The following is a 14,989-nucleotide window of genomic DNA, read 5'->3' as shown; positions in this document are numbered from 1 at the left end:
TCTAATCAAATTATGAACTCCCACTTAGATTAGACATCCCTTTAGTCATCTAAGTGTTACACGATCCGAGTCGACTAGCCGTGTCCGATCATCACGTGAGACGGACTAGTCATCGTCGGTGAACATTTTCATGTTGATCGTATCTTCCATACGACTCGTGTTCGACCTTTCGGTCTCCGTGTTCCGAGGCCATGTCTGCACATGCTAGGCTCGTCAAGTTAACCCTAAGTGTTTTCGCTGTGTAAAACTGTCTTACACCCGTTGTATGTGAACGTAAGAATCCATCACACCCGATCATCACGTGGTGCTTAGAAACGACGAACTGTAGCAACGGTGCACAGTTAGGGGAGAACACTTCTTGAAATTTTATAAGGGATCATCTTATTTACTACCGTCGTCCTAAGTAAACAAGATGCATAATACATAATAAACATCACATGCAATTATATAGTTGTGACATGATATGGCCAATATCATATAGCTCCATTGATCTTCATCTTCGGGGCTCCATGATCATCTTGTCACCGGCTTGACACCATGATCTCCATCATCATGATCTCCATCATCGTGTCTTCATGAAGTTGTCACGCCAACGACTACTTCTACTTCTATGACTAACGTTTAGCAATAAAGTAAAGTAGTTTACATGACGTTATTCAATGACACGCAGGTCATACAAAAAATAATGACAACTCCTATGGCTCCTGCCGGTTGTCATACTCATCGACATGCAAGTCGTGAATCCTATTACAAAGAACATGATCTCATACATCACAATTCATCATTCATCACAACTTCTGGCCATATCACATCACATGATCAATCGCTGCAAAAACAAGTTAGACGTCCTCTAATTGTTGTTGCATCTTTTACGTGGCTGCAATTGGGTTCTAGCAAGAACGTTTTCTTACCTACGAATCACCACAACGTGATTTTGTCAACTTCTATTTACCCTTCATAAGGGCCCTGTTCATCGATTCCGCTCCAACTAAGGTGGGAGAGACAGACACCCGCCAGCCACCTTATGCAACTTGTGCATGTCAGTCGGTGGAACCGGTCTCACGTAAGCGTACGTGTAAGGTTGGTCCGGGCCGCTTCATCCCACAATACCGTTGAGCAAGAAAAGACTAGTAGAGGCAAGTAAGATGACAAAATCCACGCCCACAACAAAGTTGTGTTCTACTCGTGCAAAGAGAACTACGCATAGACCTAGCTCATGATGCCACTGTTGGGGAACGTTGCAGAAAATTAAAATTTTTCCTACGGTTTCACCAAGATCCATCTATGAGTTCATCTAAGCAACGAGTCTAGGGAGAGAGTTTGCATCTACATACCACTTGTAGATCGCGTGCGGAAGCTTGCAAGGTGATGATGTAGTCGTACTCGACGTGATCCAAATCACCGATGACCAGCGCCGAACGGACGGCACCTCCGCGTTCAACACACGTACGGGACGGGAGACGTCTCCTCCTTCTTGATCCAGCAAGGGGGAAGGAGAGGTTGATGAAGATCCAGCAGCACGACAGCGTGGTGGTGGATGCAGGCGTCACAGCAGCAGGGCTTCGCCGAGACTACGAGGGAGAGACGTAACGGGGGGAGGTAGAGGCGCCAGGGGCTGGTGTGTTCTCCTCCTCTCCCCCCCACTATATATAGGGGTGCCAAGGGGGGGCGCCGGCCCTAGTAGATGAGATCTACTAGGGGGGCGGCGGCCTAGGGGAGGTTTCCCTCCCCCCCAAGGCACCTAGGGGTGCCTTCCACCACTAGGACTCCTCCTAGGGGGAAACCCTAGGCGCATGGGCCTATAGGGGCTGGTGCCCTTGGCCCATGGCCAAGGCGCACCCCCTACAGCCCATGTGGCCCCCCGGGACAGGTGGCCCCACCCGGTGGACCCCCGGGACCCTTCCGGTGGTCCCGGTACAATACCGATAACCCCGAAACTTGTCCCGATGCCCGAAATAGCACTTCCTATATATAATTCTTTACCTCCGGACCATTCCGGAACTCCTCGTGACGTCCGGGATCTCATCCGGGACTCCGAACAACATTCGGGTTTCTGCATATACATATCTTCATAACCCTAGCGTCACCGAACCTTAAGTGTGTAGACCCTACGGGTTCGGGAGACATGCAGACATGACCGAGACGCTCTCAGTCAATAACCATCAGCGGGATCTGGATACCCATGATGGCTCCCACATGCTCCTCGATGTTGTCATCGGATGAACCACTATGTCGAGGATTCGATCAAACCCTGTATGCAATTCCCTTTGTCAATCGGTACGTTACTTGCCCGAGACTCGATCGTCGGTATCCCAATACCTTGTTCAGTCTCGTTACCGGCAAGTCACTTTACTCGTACCGTAATGCATGATCCCGTGTCCAACACCTTGGTCACATTGAGCTCAATATGATGATGCATTACCGAGTGGGCCCAGAGATACCTCTCCGTCATACGGAGTGACAAATCCCAGTCTCGATCCGTGTCAACCCAACAGCTACTTTCGGAGATACCTGTAATGCACCTTTATAGTCACCCAGTTACGTTGTGACGTTTGATACACCCAAGGCACTCTTACGGTATCCGGGAGTTACACGATCTCATGGTCGAAGGAAGAGATACTTGACACTTGCAAAGCTCTAGCAAAACGAACTACACGATCTTTTATGCTATGCTTAGGATTGGGTCTTGTCCATCACATCATTCTCCTAATGATGTGATCCCGTTATCAACGACATCCAATGTCCATAGTCAGGAAACCATGACTATCTGTTGATCACAACGAGCTGGTCAACTAGAGGCTTACCAGGGACATGTGTGGTCTAAGTATTCACACGTGTATTACGATTTCCGGATAATACAGTTATAGCATGAATAAAAGACAATTATCATGAACAATGAAATATAATAATACTTTTATTATTGCCTCTAGGGCATATTTCCAACACACAAACCTCTGCAGAGTGTACAAACTAATCATGGTTAGCTGTGTCCCTGGTTATGGACATCTTGAGTATCTAGTTCTTGGATTATCATGTGGATCTCATCACTCTTAATTATACAATTTTGTATGGGTTAATGGTTACTTTTAATTGGGATTGAGATGGGGTCTACCATTCTCAATGTTTTCAACAAATTATGTAGTTAAATAAAATATATTCCTTTGCAGTAGGGAAAAATTGGCTTTACGCAAAACATATCAACCATACAACCTCCACCAGCCATATATGCATATCATGATTTCTTTATTCTGTTCATTATTCTCTTGTGTTACCTTGCTAGCATATTCTATGTGCTGACCCGTTTTCGGGCTGCAACGTATCATGTTGCAGACTTTTCAGACAATGAGTAAGGAGCCTTAGGTCGTGGTCTTCCACTCAGTGATGCCGTTGGAAGTGATGGACTCACTTTATCTTCCAAGCCTTCTGTTGTTATCGTATTAGATGGCCTTAAGCCATATTTATTGTAATAAGTTCTCTTTTGAGACATTCGATGTAATAAGTGTGTGATTGCCACTTTGTTATAAATCCTTCAAGTACTGTGTGTGTCAGCATTACCGATCCAGGGATGACACTTATACACAGAGATCATACTATTTGAGGTCTGGTCGCTTGGCTAGGGTGAGGGGCCCCTGGTCTTGATCTTTTGCCAGTATTTTTCATTATTTCCAAAAATAATATCAGTGAAGTTTCAGGTCATTCCAAGAACTTTTGTTTCTACACATAAATAACACCATGGCAATTCTGCTGAAAATAGCGTCAGTCCGAGTTAGTTCCATTCAAATCATGCAAGTTAGAGTCCAAAACAAGGGTGAATGTGTTTGGAAAAGTAGATACGACGGAGACGTATCAACTCCCCCAAGCTTAAACATTTGCTTGTCCTCAAGCAATTCAGTTGATAAACTGAAAGTGATAAAAAAAACTTTTACAAACTCTGTTTGCTCTTGTTGTTGTAAATATGTAAAGCCAGCATTCAAGTTTTCAGCAAAGATTATAAACTAACCATATTCACAATAACGCTTAGGTCTCATGTTTACTCATGTCAATGGCATACTCAATTAGCGAGCAATAATAATAAATCTCGGATGACAACACTTTCTCAAAACAATCATAATATGATATAACAAGATGGTATCTCACTAGCCCTTTCTGAGACCGCAAAACATAAATGCAGAGCACCTTTAAAGATCAAGGACTGACTAGACATTTTAATTCACGGTAAAAGAGATCCAGTCAAGTCATACTCGATGTAAACTATTCAGTAATGAATGCAAATGACAGAGGTGCTCTCCGGTGGGTGCTTTTTAATAAGAGGAGGATGGCTGAGCATAAACGTAAATAGATAGGCCCTTCGCAGAGGGAAGCAGGGATTTGTAGAGGTGCCAGAGCTCGGTTTTGAAATATAGATGAATAATATTTTGAGCGGTATACTTTCATTGTCAACATAGCAACCAAGAGATGGCGATATCTTCCATGCTACACACATTATAGGCGGTTCCCAAATAGAATGGTAAAGTTTATACTCCCCCTCCACCAAGAAGCATCAATCCATGGCTTGCTCGAAACAACGAGTGCCTCCAACTAATAAGAGTCCCAGGGGAGTTTTGTTTGCAATTATTTTGATTTGATTTTCATAAAGCATGGGACTGGGCATCCCGGTGGCTAGCCACTTTCTCGTGAGTGAGGAGCGGAGTCCACTCCTGTTGAGAATAACCCGCCTAACATGGAAGATACGGACAGCCCTAGTTGATACATGAGCTATTCGAGCATACAAAACAAGATATTTATTTGAAGGTTTAGAGTTTGGCACATACAAATTTACTTGGAATGGCGGGTAGATACCGTATATAGGTAGGTATAATGGACTCATATGGCATAACTTTGGGGTTTATGGAATTGGATGCACAAGCAGCATTCCCGCTTAGTACAAGTGAAGGCTAGCAAAATACTGGGAAGCGACCAACTAGAGAGCGACAACGGCCATGAACATGCAATAAAGTTAATGAACATTGAGTGCAAGCATGAGTAGGATATAATCCACCATGAACATAAATATCGTGAAGGCTATGTTGATTTTGTTTCAACTACATGCGTGAACATGTGCCAAGTCAAGTCACTTAAATCATGCAGAGGAGGATACCACCCTATCATACCACATCACAACCATTTTAATAGCATGTTGGCACGCAAGGTAAACCATTATAAGCCCCTAGCTAATTAAGCATTGCATAATAAACTATGATCTCTAATTGTCATTGCAAACATGTTTATTCATAATAGGCTGAATCAGGAACGATGAACTAATCATATTTACAAAAACAAGAGAGGTCGAGTTCATACCAGCTTCTCTCATCTCAATCAGTCCATCATATATCGTCATAATTGCCTTTCACTTGCACGACCGAACGATGTGGATAATAATAATAGTGCACGTGCATTAGACTAAGCTGGAATCTGCAAGCATTCAATAAACAGGAGAAGACAAGGCAATATGGGCTCTTTTGCCAGATTAACAATAATGCAGATAAGAGCCACTTCAACAATTTAATCATGATCTTCTCCTATCGACCCCCAAAGAAAAGAAAAGAAATAAAACTATATACACGGGAAAGCTCCCAACAAGCAAAAGAAGAACAAGAAATCCATTTGGGTTTTCTTTTTTAATTACTACTACAAGCATGGAAAGTAAACTAATTAAAAGCTATAACTAATTTTTTTTGTTTTTCTTAAGGTTTATCAAACACATAAGAAGAAAGCATAAAAAGAGAAAATAAACTAACATGAATGATACAATGAAAAAGTATGAGCACCGACATCTAGCAATGAGTGTGTGAACATGAATGTAATGTCGGTGGGAACTACGTACTCCCCAAGCTTAGGCTTTTGGCCTAAGTTGGTCTAATGCCACGGATGGCCTGGCGGATATCCAAAGTTGTAGTTGGGGTCGTACTGAGATGCAACAGTCATTGCATCGTGGGCTGCAGCTTGGAGGCGAGCTATCTCAGCCCTCCTCTTATACTCTTCCGCCTCCTCTCTGGTTATAAAATATCTCCCTTTTGCCTGAAAATCAAAGAAAGTAGAAGAAGTGAGAGCGACTGATAGGTGTGTCGCCTGTCAAAGATTAGTCGGTACTGGAGGAACTGATCGTTCCTCTCAACAAACTGATGACGAACCATAGCCTCATAATCCAAATAAGCAGGAGGCAACTCAATATCATCCTCACGTATGGTTATACCAAGAAAATTAGCTATGCGGGTTGCATAAATTCCACCAAAGAAATCTCCATTAAATCTATTAAGATGCAACCTACGTGCAATAATAGCTCCCAAATTATAAGATTTATCTCCTAACATAGCACTCCTAAGAATACTGAGGTCAGGGACACACATGTGACATGCTTCATCTTTACTGTTAATGCATCTACCTATGAAGAGAGCAAAATAATGTATAGCAGGAAAGTGAATGCTCCCTATGGTAGCTTGTGTTATATCTCTAGATTCCCCCACAGTTATACTAGCAAGAAAATCTCTAAATTCAGATTTGCGAGGTTCACTAGCACTACCCCATTGTGGAGGTTTGCAAGCAGTGGTAAAGTCCTCTAAGTCCATAGTATAAGAATTTTCATAAAGATCAAACAGGAAAGTTTGAGAATTACGTGAAGATGAAAATTCAAACCTCCTCACAAAGGAACTAGTGAGATAGTGGTACCGATGGCATTTTTCTGCCTCGAAGCTCACACGATCAGCATTACATAAATATGCATTAAATTCTTCCTTAATTCCTGCTCGATCCATGAAGTCTTCTGAAGGCCATTCACAAGACCGCACTGGAGCATCCCTTGGTGGCTCATCATCAGCATCACGCATTGCAAGCCTGGGTTCTTGTTTCCTTGAAGAACCACCTTGGTACATTTTCCTAAACATATTTCTTCCTCTGAAAAATTTCTGAAATTTTTAGTAACTTCAAAATAAAAGTGAACCAAACTTAACAAAATTATCATGCATTAGAACTACTTGGAACCATATAAATTTGACATGCAAGCTCAAGAAAAAGGGTCACCTAAGCAGCAAAAATATGCAATGAATAAAGCACTAGAACAAAAACTAATTGGACCATTCGAGGAGTCACATACCAAGGAACAATGCCCCAAAGCAGTTTTGTGAGAGGTGCTTTGAGCAAGGGGATCAAAAATCGCGACAAAATGAGCTAGAACTCGTGCTTGAGCTGGATAATGGTGTTTGTGGGAGGAAGAAGGAGTGTGTGGGTGCAGGAATAAGTGGAGGAGGGCCACCATGGGCCCACGCGGCAGGGGGGGCGCCCCGCGCCCTCCACCCTCGTGGCCAGGTGGATGCCCCCTGCTGTGTTCTCAGTGCCAAATATTCTCAAATATTCCAGAAGAAAACATATTTAAATTTCAGGGCATTTGGAGAACTTTTATTTTTGGGGTATTTCTATGTTGCACGGATAATCAGAAAACACACAGAAATTACTATTTTTGCTTTATTTAATATAAATAACAGAAAGTAGAAAGAGGGTACAGAGAGTTGTGTTTTCTAACTTCATCCATCTCATGATCATCAAAAGGAATCCATTAACAAGGTTGATCAAGTCTTGTTAACAAACTCATTCCGAATAACATGGAACTGGAGAATTTTCGAATAACACTAGGTTACCTCAACGGGGATATGCACATCCCCAACAATAAGAATATCATATTTCTTCTTGACAGTAGGAAGAGGAAATTCAAAACCTCCAAAAATAATCGATGGAATTTTTCCAATAGAATTGATATTGTGGACTTGAGGTTGTTTCCTCGGAAAGTGTACCGTATGCTCATTACCATTAACATGAAAAGTGGCATTGCCTTTAGTGCAATCAATAACAGCCCTTGCAGTATTCAAAAAGGGTATTCCAAGAATAATAGAGATACTATAGTCCTCGGGAATATCAAGAATAACAAAGTTCGTTAAAATAGTAATGTTTGCAACCACAACAGGCACATCCTCACAAATACCGATAGGTATAGCAGTTGATTTATCAGCCATTTGCAAAAGATATTTCAGTAGGTGTCAACTTATTAAAATCAAGTCTACGATATAAAGAGAGAGGCATAACACTAACACCAGCTCCAAGATCACATAAAGCAGTTTTAACATAGTTTCTTTTAATGGAGCATGGTATAGTGGGTACTCCTGGATCTCCAAGTTTCTTTGGTATTCCACCCTTAAAAGTATAATTAGCAAGCATGGTGGAAATTTCAGCTTTCTGTATCTTTCTTTTATTAGTAACAATTTCTTTCATATACTTAGCATAAGGATTCATTTTGAACATATCAGTTAATCGCATACGCAAAAAGAAGGTCTAATCATTTCAGCAAAGCGCTTAAAATCCTCATCATCCTTTTTCTTGGATGGTTTGGGAGGAAAAGGCATGGGTTTCTGAACCCAAGGCTCTCTTTCCTTACCGTGTTTCCTAGCAACAAAGTCTTTCTTATCATAACGTTGATTCTTTAATTGTGGGTTATCAAGATCAACAACAGGTCCAGTTTCTATTTTATTATCATTGCTAGGTTGAGCATCAACATGAACATTATCATTAACATTATCACTAGTTTCATGTTCATTACCAGATTGTGTTTCAGCATCAGAAATAGAGATATCATTGGGATTCTCAGGTGTGTCAATAACAGGTTCACTAGAAGCATGCGAAGTCCTATCATTTTTCTTTTTCTTCCTTTTAGAAGGACTAGGTGCATCAATATCATTACTCTGAGAATCTTGCTCAATTCTCTTAGGATGGCCCTCAGGATACAAAGGTTCTTGGGTCATTTTACCACCTCTAGTCATAACTCTAACAGCATTATCATTTTTCTTACTATTTAATTCATTGAGCAAATCTTCTGAGCTTTAAGTACTTGTTCTACTTGAGTGGTAACCATAGAAGCATGTTTACTAATAAGTTTAAGTTCACCTTTGACATTAGCCATATAATCACCCAAGTGTTCAAGCATATCAGCACTGCATTTTAATTCTCTACCAAAATAAGCATTGAAGTCTTCTTGCTTAACCATAAATTTATCACTCATATAAGCATGGGCTAGCAAACTTGGTGAATGGGATTTCGACTTTATCATATCTATAGAGAGAATTTACCTTTACTACCTATGTCGGGTTATGAAGACCATGTGTTTCTTCAATAGGTGATGGATTAAAACCATATATTTCTTCAACAGGCGGTAAATTAAGACCATGTATTTATTCAATAGGGGTAAATTCTTAACATCTTCAGCTTTAATACCCTTTTCTTTCATGGATTTCTTTACCTCTTGCATATCTTTAGGACTAAGAAATAGAACACCCCTTTTCTTCGGAGTTGGTTTAGGAATAGGCTCAGGAGATGGCTCAGGAAGTGTCCAATTATTTTCATTTGTCAACATATTATTCAATAGAATTTCAGCTTCATCCGGTGTTCTTTCCCTGAAAATAGAACCAGCACAACTATCCAGGTAATCTCTGGAAGCATCGGTTAGTCCATTATAAAAGATATCAAGTATTTCATTTTTCCTAAGAGGGTGATCAGGCAAAGCATTAAGTAATTGGAGAAGCCTCCCCCAAGCTTGTGGGAGACTCTCTTCTTCAATTTGCACAAAATTATATATATCCCTTAAGGCAGCTTGTTTCTTATGAGCAGGGAAATATTTAGCAGAGAAGTAATAAATCATATCCCGAGGACTACGCACACGACCATGATCAAGAGAATTAAACCATATCTTAGCATCACCATTTAATGAGAACAGAAATATTATAAGGATATAAAAGTAGCGAGTTCTCTCATCATTAGTGAACAGGGTAGCTATATCATTTAATTTAGTAAGATGTGCCACAACAGTTTCAGATTCATAGCCATAAAAAGGATCAGATTCAACCAAAGTAATTATATCGGGATCAATAGAGAATTCATAATCCTTATCGATAGATAGGTGAAGTAGCATAAGCAAGATCATATTTCATTCTAGCATTCAGAGTTTTTTTGTTTAAGCTTAGCTAATAATTTCTTAAAATCACTTCTATCATTGCAAGCAAGAAAGTCTATTTTAGTTTCTTCATCCATAACATAGCCCTCAGGCACAACAGGTAATTCATATTTATTAGGAGAGCCTTCATAATCACTTTCATTAGTATTATCAGTTTCAATAATTTCATTCTCTCTAGCCCTAGCAAGTTGGTCATCAAGAAATTCACCAAGTGGCACAGTTGTATCAAGCATAGAAGTAGTTTCATCATAAGTATCATGCATAGCAGAAGTGGCATCATCAATAATATGCGACATATCAGAATCAATAGCAGAAGCAGGTTTAGGTGTCGCAAGCTTACTCAAAACAGAAGGTGAATCAAGTGCAGAGCTAGATGGCAGTTCCTTACCTCCCCTCGTAGTTGAGGGATAAATCTTGGTTTTTGGTTCTCCCAAGTTCTTCATAATGATAAGCAGATATAAATCCCAAGTGACTCAAAGAATAGAGCTATGCTCCCCGGCAACGGCGCCATAAAATAGTCTTGATAACCCACAAGTATAGGGGATCGCAACAGTTTTCAAGGGTAGAGTATTCAACCCAAATTTATTGATTCGACACGAGGGGAGCCAAAGAATATTCTCGAGTATTAGCAGCTGAGTTGTCAATTCAACCACACCTGGAAACTTAATATCTATAGTAAGGTATTTAGTAGAAAAGTAATATGATAGTAGTGGTAATGGTAGCAAAAGGTAACGATAGCAAAAGTAATGTTTTTGGTATTTTGTAGTGATTGTAACAATAGCAATGGAAAAGTAAATAAGCGAAGAACAATATATGGAAAGCTCGTAGGCAATGGATCAGTGATGGAGAATTATGCCGGATGCGGTTCATCATGTAACATTCATAACCTAGGGTGACACAGAACTAGCTCCAATTCATCAATGTAATGTAGGCATGTATTCCGAATATAGTCATACGTGCTTATGCAAAAGAACTTGCATGACATCTTTTGTCCTACCCTCCCGTGGCAGCGGGTGAAGGAAATATGCCCTAGAGGCAATAATAAAGTTATTATTTATTTCCTTATATCATGATAAATATTTATTATTCATGCTAGAATTGTATTAACCGGAAACATAATACATGTGTGAATACATAGACAAACAGAGTGTCACTAGTATGCCTCTACTTGACTAGCTCGTTGATCAAAGATGGTTATGTTTCCTAACTATAGACATGAGTTGTCATTTGATTAACAGGATCACATCATTAGGAGAATGATGTGATTGACTTGACCCATTTCTTTAGCTTAGCACTTGATCGTTTAGTTTTTGCTATTGCTTTCTTCATGACTTATACATGTTCCTATGACTATGAGATTATGCAACTCCCGTTTACCGGAGGAACACTTTGTGTGCTACCAAACGTCACAACGTAACTGGGTGATTATAAAGGTGCTCTACAGGTGTCTCCGAAGGTACTTGTTGGGTTGGCGTATTTCGAGATTAGGATTTGTCACTCCGATTGTCGGAGAGGTATCTTTGGGCCCTCTCGGTAATGCACATCACATAAGCCTTGCAAGCATTGCAACTAATAAGTTAGCTGCGGGATGATGTATTATGGAACGAGTAAAGAGACTTGCCGGTAACGAGATTGAACTAGGTATTGAGATACCGACGATCAAATCTCGGGCAAGTAACATACCGATGACAAAGGGAACAACGTATGTTGTTATGCGGTCTGACCGATAAAAGATCTTCGTAGAATATGTAGGAGCCAATATGAGCATCCAGGTTCCGCTATTGGTTATTGACCGGAGACGTGTCTCGGTCATGTCTACATTATTCTCGAACCCGTAGGGTCCGCACGCTTAACGTTACGATGATAGTTTCATTATGAGTTTATATATTTTGATGTACCGAAGGTTGTTCGGAGTCCCGGATATGATCACGGAGATGACGAGGAGTCTCGAAATGGTCGAGACATAAAGATCAATATATTGGACAGCTATATTCGGACACCGGAAGTGTTTCGGGTGATTTCGGAGAAAACCGGAGTGCCGGAAGGGTTACCGGAACCCCCCGGGGAAGTATTGGGCCTTAGTGGGCCTGAGGGGAGAGAGAGGGCAGCAGCCCAGGAGGTGGCGCACCCCCTCCCATCGGGAGTCCGAATTGGACTAGGGGGGTGGCCCCTCTTTCCCTCTCCCTCTCCCTCTCTTTCCTTCCCCCTTCTCTCTTCCTAGTTGGACTAGGAAAGGGGAGTCCTACTCCTACTAGGAGGAGGACTCCCCCCTCCTTGGCGCGCCCCAAGGGCCGGCCGGCCTCTCCCCCTTGCTCCTTTATATACAGGGGCAGGGGGCACCTCTAGACACACAAGTTGATCTTCGTGATCGTTCTCTTAGCCGTGTGCGGTGCCCCCCTCCACCATAATCCTCGATAATATTGTAGCGGTGCTTAGGCGAAGCCCTGCGACGGTAGAACATCAAGATCGTCACCATGCCGTCGTGCTGACGGAACTCTTCCCCGACACTTTGCTGGATCGGAGTCCGGGGATCGTCATCGAGCTGAACGTGTGCTAGAACTCGGAGGTGCCGTAGTTTCGGTGCTTGATCGGTCGGGTCGTGAAGACGTACGACTACATCAACCGCGTTGTGCTAACGCTTCCGCTTCCAGTCTACGAGGGTACGTAGACAACATTCTCCCCTCTCGTTGCCATGCATCACCATGATCTTGCGTGTGCGTAGGAAATTTTTCAAATTACTACATTCCCCAACAGTGGCATCCGATCCTAGGTTTTATGCGTTGATGTTATGCACGAGTAGAACAGAAGTGATTTGTGGGCGATATAAGTCATATTGCTTACCAGCATGTCATACTTTGGTTCGGCGGTATTGTTGGATGAAGCGGCCCGGACCGACATTACGCGTACGCTTACGCGAGACTGGTTCTACCGACGTGCTTTGCACACAGGTGGCTGGTGGGTGTCAGTTTCTCCAACTTTAGTTGAACCGAGTGTGGCTACACCCGGTCCTTGAGAAGGTTAAAACAGCACCAACTTGACAAACTATCATTGTGGTTTTGATGCGTAGGTAAGAATGGTTCTTGCTAAGCCCGTAGCAGCCACGTAAAACTTGCAACAACAAAGTAGAGGACTTCTAACTTGTTTTTGCAGGGCATGTTGTGATGTGATATGGTCAAGACATGATGCTAAATTTTATTGTATGAGATGGTCATGTTTTGTAACCGAGTTATCGGCAACTGGCAGGAGCCATATGGTTGTCGCTTTATTGTATGCAATGCAATCGCGTTGTAATGCTTTACTTTATCACTAAGCGGTAGCGATAGTCGTGGAAGCATAAGATTGGCGAGACGACAACAATGCTACGATGGTGATCAAGGTGTTGCGCCGGTGACGATGGTGATGATGACGGTGCTTCGAAGATGGAGATCACAAGCACAAGATGATGATGGCCATATCATATCACTTATATTGATTGCATGTGATGTTTATCTTTTATGCATCTTATCTTGCTTTGATTGACGGTAGCATTATAAGATGATCCCTCACTAAATTATCAAAGTATAAGTGTTCTCCCTGAGTATGCACCGTTGCGAAAGTTATTCGTGCTGAGACACCACGTGATGATCGGGTGTGGTAGGCTCTACGTTCAAATACAACGGGTGCAAAACAGTTGCACACGCGGAATACTCAGGTTTAACTTGACGAGCCTAGCATATAACAGATATGGCCTCGGAACACGGAGACTGAAAGGTCGAGCATGAATCATATAGTAGATATGATCAACATAGTGATGTTCACCATTGAAACTACTCCATCTCACGTGATGATCGGACATGGTTTAGTTGATTTGGATCACGTGATCACTTAGAGGATTAGAGGGATGTCTATCTAAGTGGGAGTTCTTAAGTAATATGATTAATTAAACTTTAATTTATCATGAACTTAGTCCAGGTAGTATTAGCATATCTATGTTGTAGATCAATAGCTCGCGTTTAGCTCCCCTATTTTATTTTTGATATGTTCCTAGAGAAAAACTAAGTTGAAAGATGTTAGTAGGAATGATGCGGATTGGATCCGTGATCTGAGGTTTATCCTCATTGCTGCACAGAAGAATTATGTCTTTGATGCACCGCTAGGTGACAAACCTATTGCAGGAGCAGATGCAGATGTTATGAACATTTGTCTAGCTCAATATGATGACTACTTGATAGTTTAGTGCACCATGCTTAAACGGCTTAGAATCGGGATTTCAAAGACGTTTTGAACATCATGGACCATATGAGATGTTCCAGGAGTTGAAGTTAATATTTCAAGCAAATACCCGAGTTGAGAGATATGAAGTCTCCAACAAGTTATACAGCTAAAAGATGGAGGAGAATAGCTCAAGCAGTGAGCATGTGCTCAGATTGTCTGGGTACTACAATCGCTTGAATCAAGTGGGAGTTAATCTTCCAGATAAAATAGTGATTGACAGAATTCTCTAGTCACCATCACCAAGTTAGTAGAACTTCGTGATGAACAATAATATGCAAGGGATAACGGAAACGATTCCAAGATCTTCGTGATGCTGAAATCAACGAAGGTAGAAATCAAGAAAAGCATCAAGTGTTGATGGTAAACAAAACCACTAGTTTCAAGTAAAGGGACAAAGGGAAGAAAGGGGAACTTCAAGAAGAACGACAAGCAAGTTGCTGCTCAAGTGAAAAACCCAAGTCTGGACCTAAGCCTGAAACTGAGTGCTTCTACTGCAAAGGGACTGGTCACTGGAAGCGGAACTACCCCAAGTAATTGGCGGATAAGAAGGATGGCAAAGTGAACATAGGTATATTTGATATACATGTTATTGATGTGTACTTTCTAGTGTTTATAGCAACCCCTCAGTATTTGATACTAGTTCAGTTGCTAAGAGTAGTAACTCGAAACAGGAGTTGCAGAATGAAAAGAGACTAGTTAAGGGTG

This window comes from Triticum aestivum, chromosome 3A (assembly GCF_018294505.1).
Source record: "Triticum aestivum cultivar Chinese Spring chromosome 3A, IWGSC CS RefSeq v2.1, whole genome shotgun sequence".
NCBI classification, from domain to species: domain Eukaryota; kingdom Viridiplantae; phylum Streptophyta; class Magnoliopsida; order Poales; family Poaceae; genus Triticum; species Triticum aestivum.
This window is presented reverse-complemented; position numbering follows the sequence as displayed.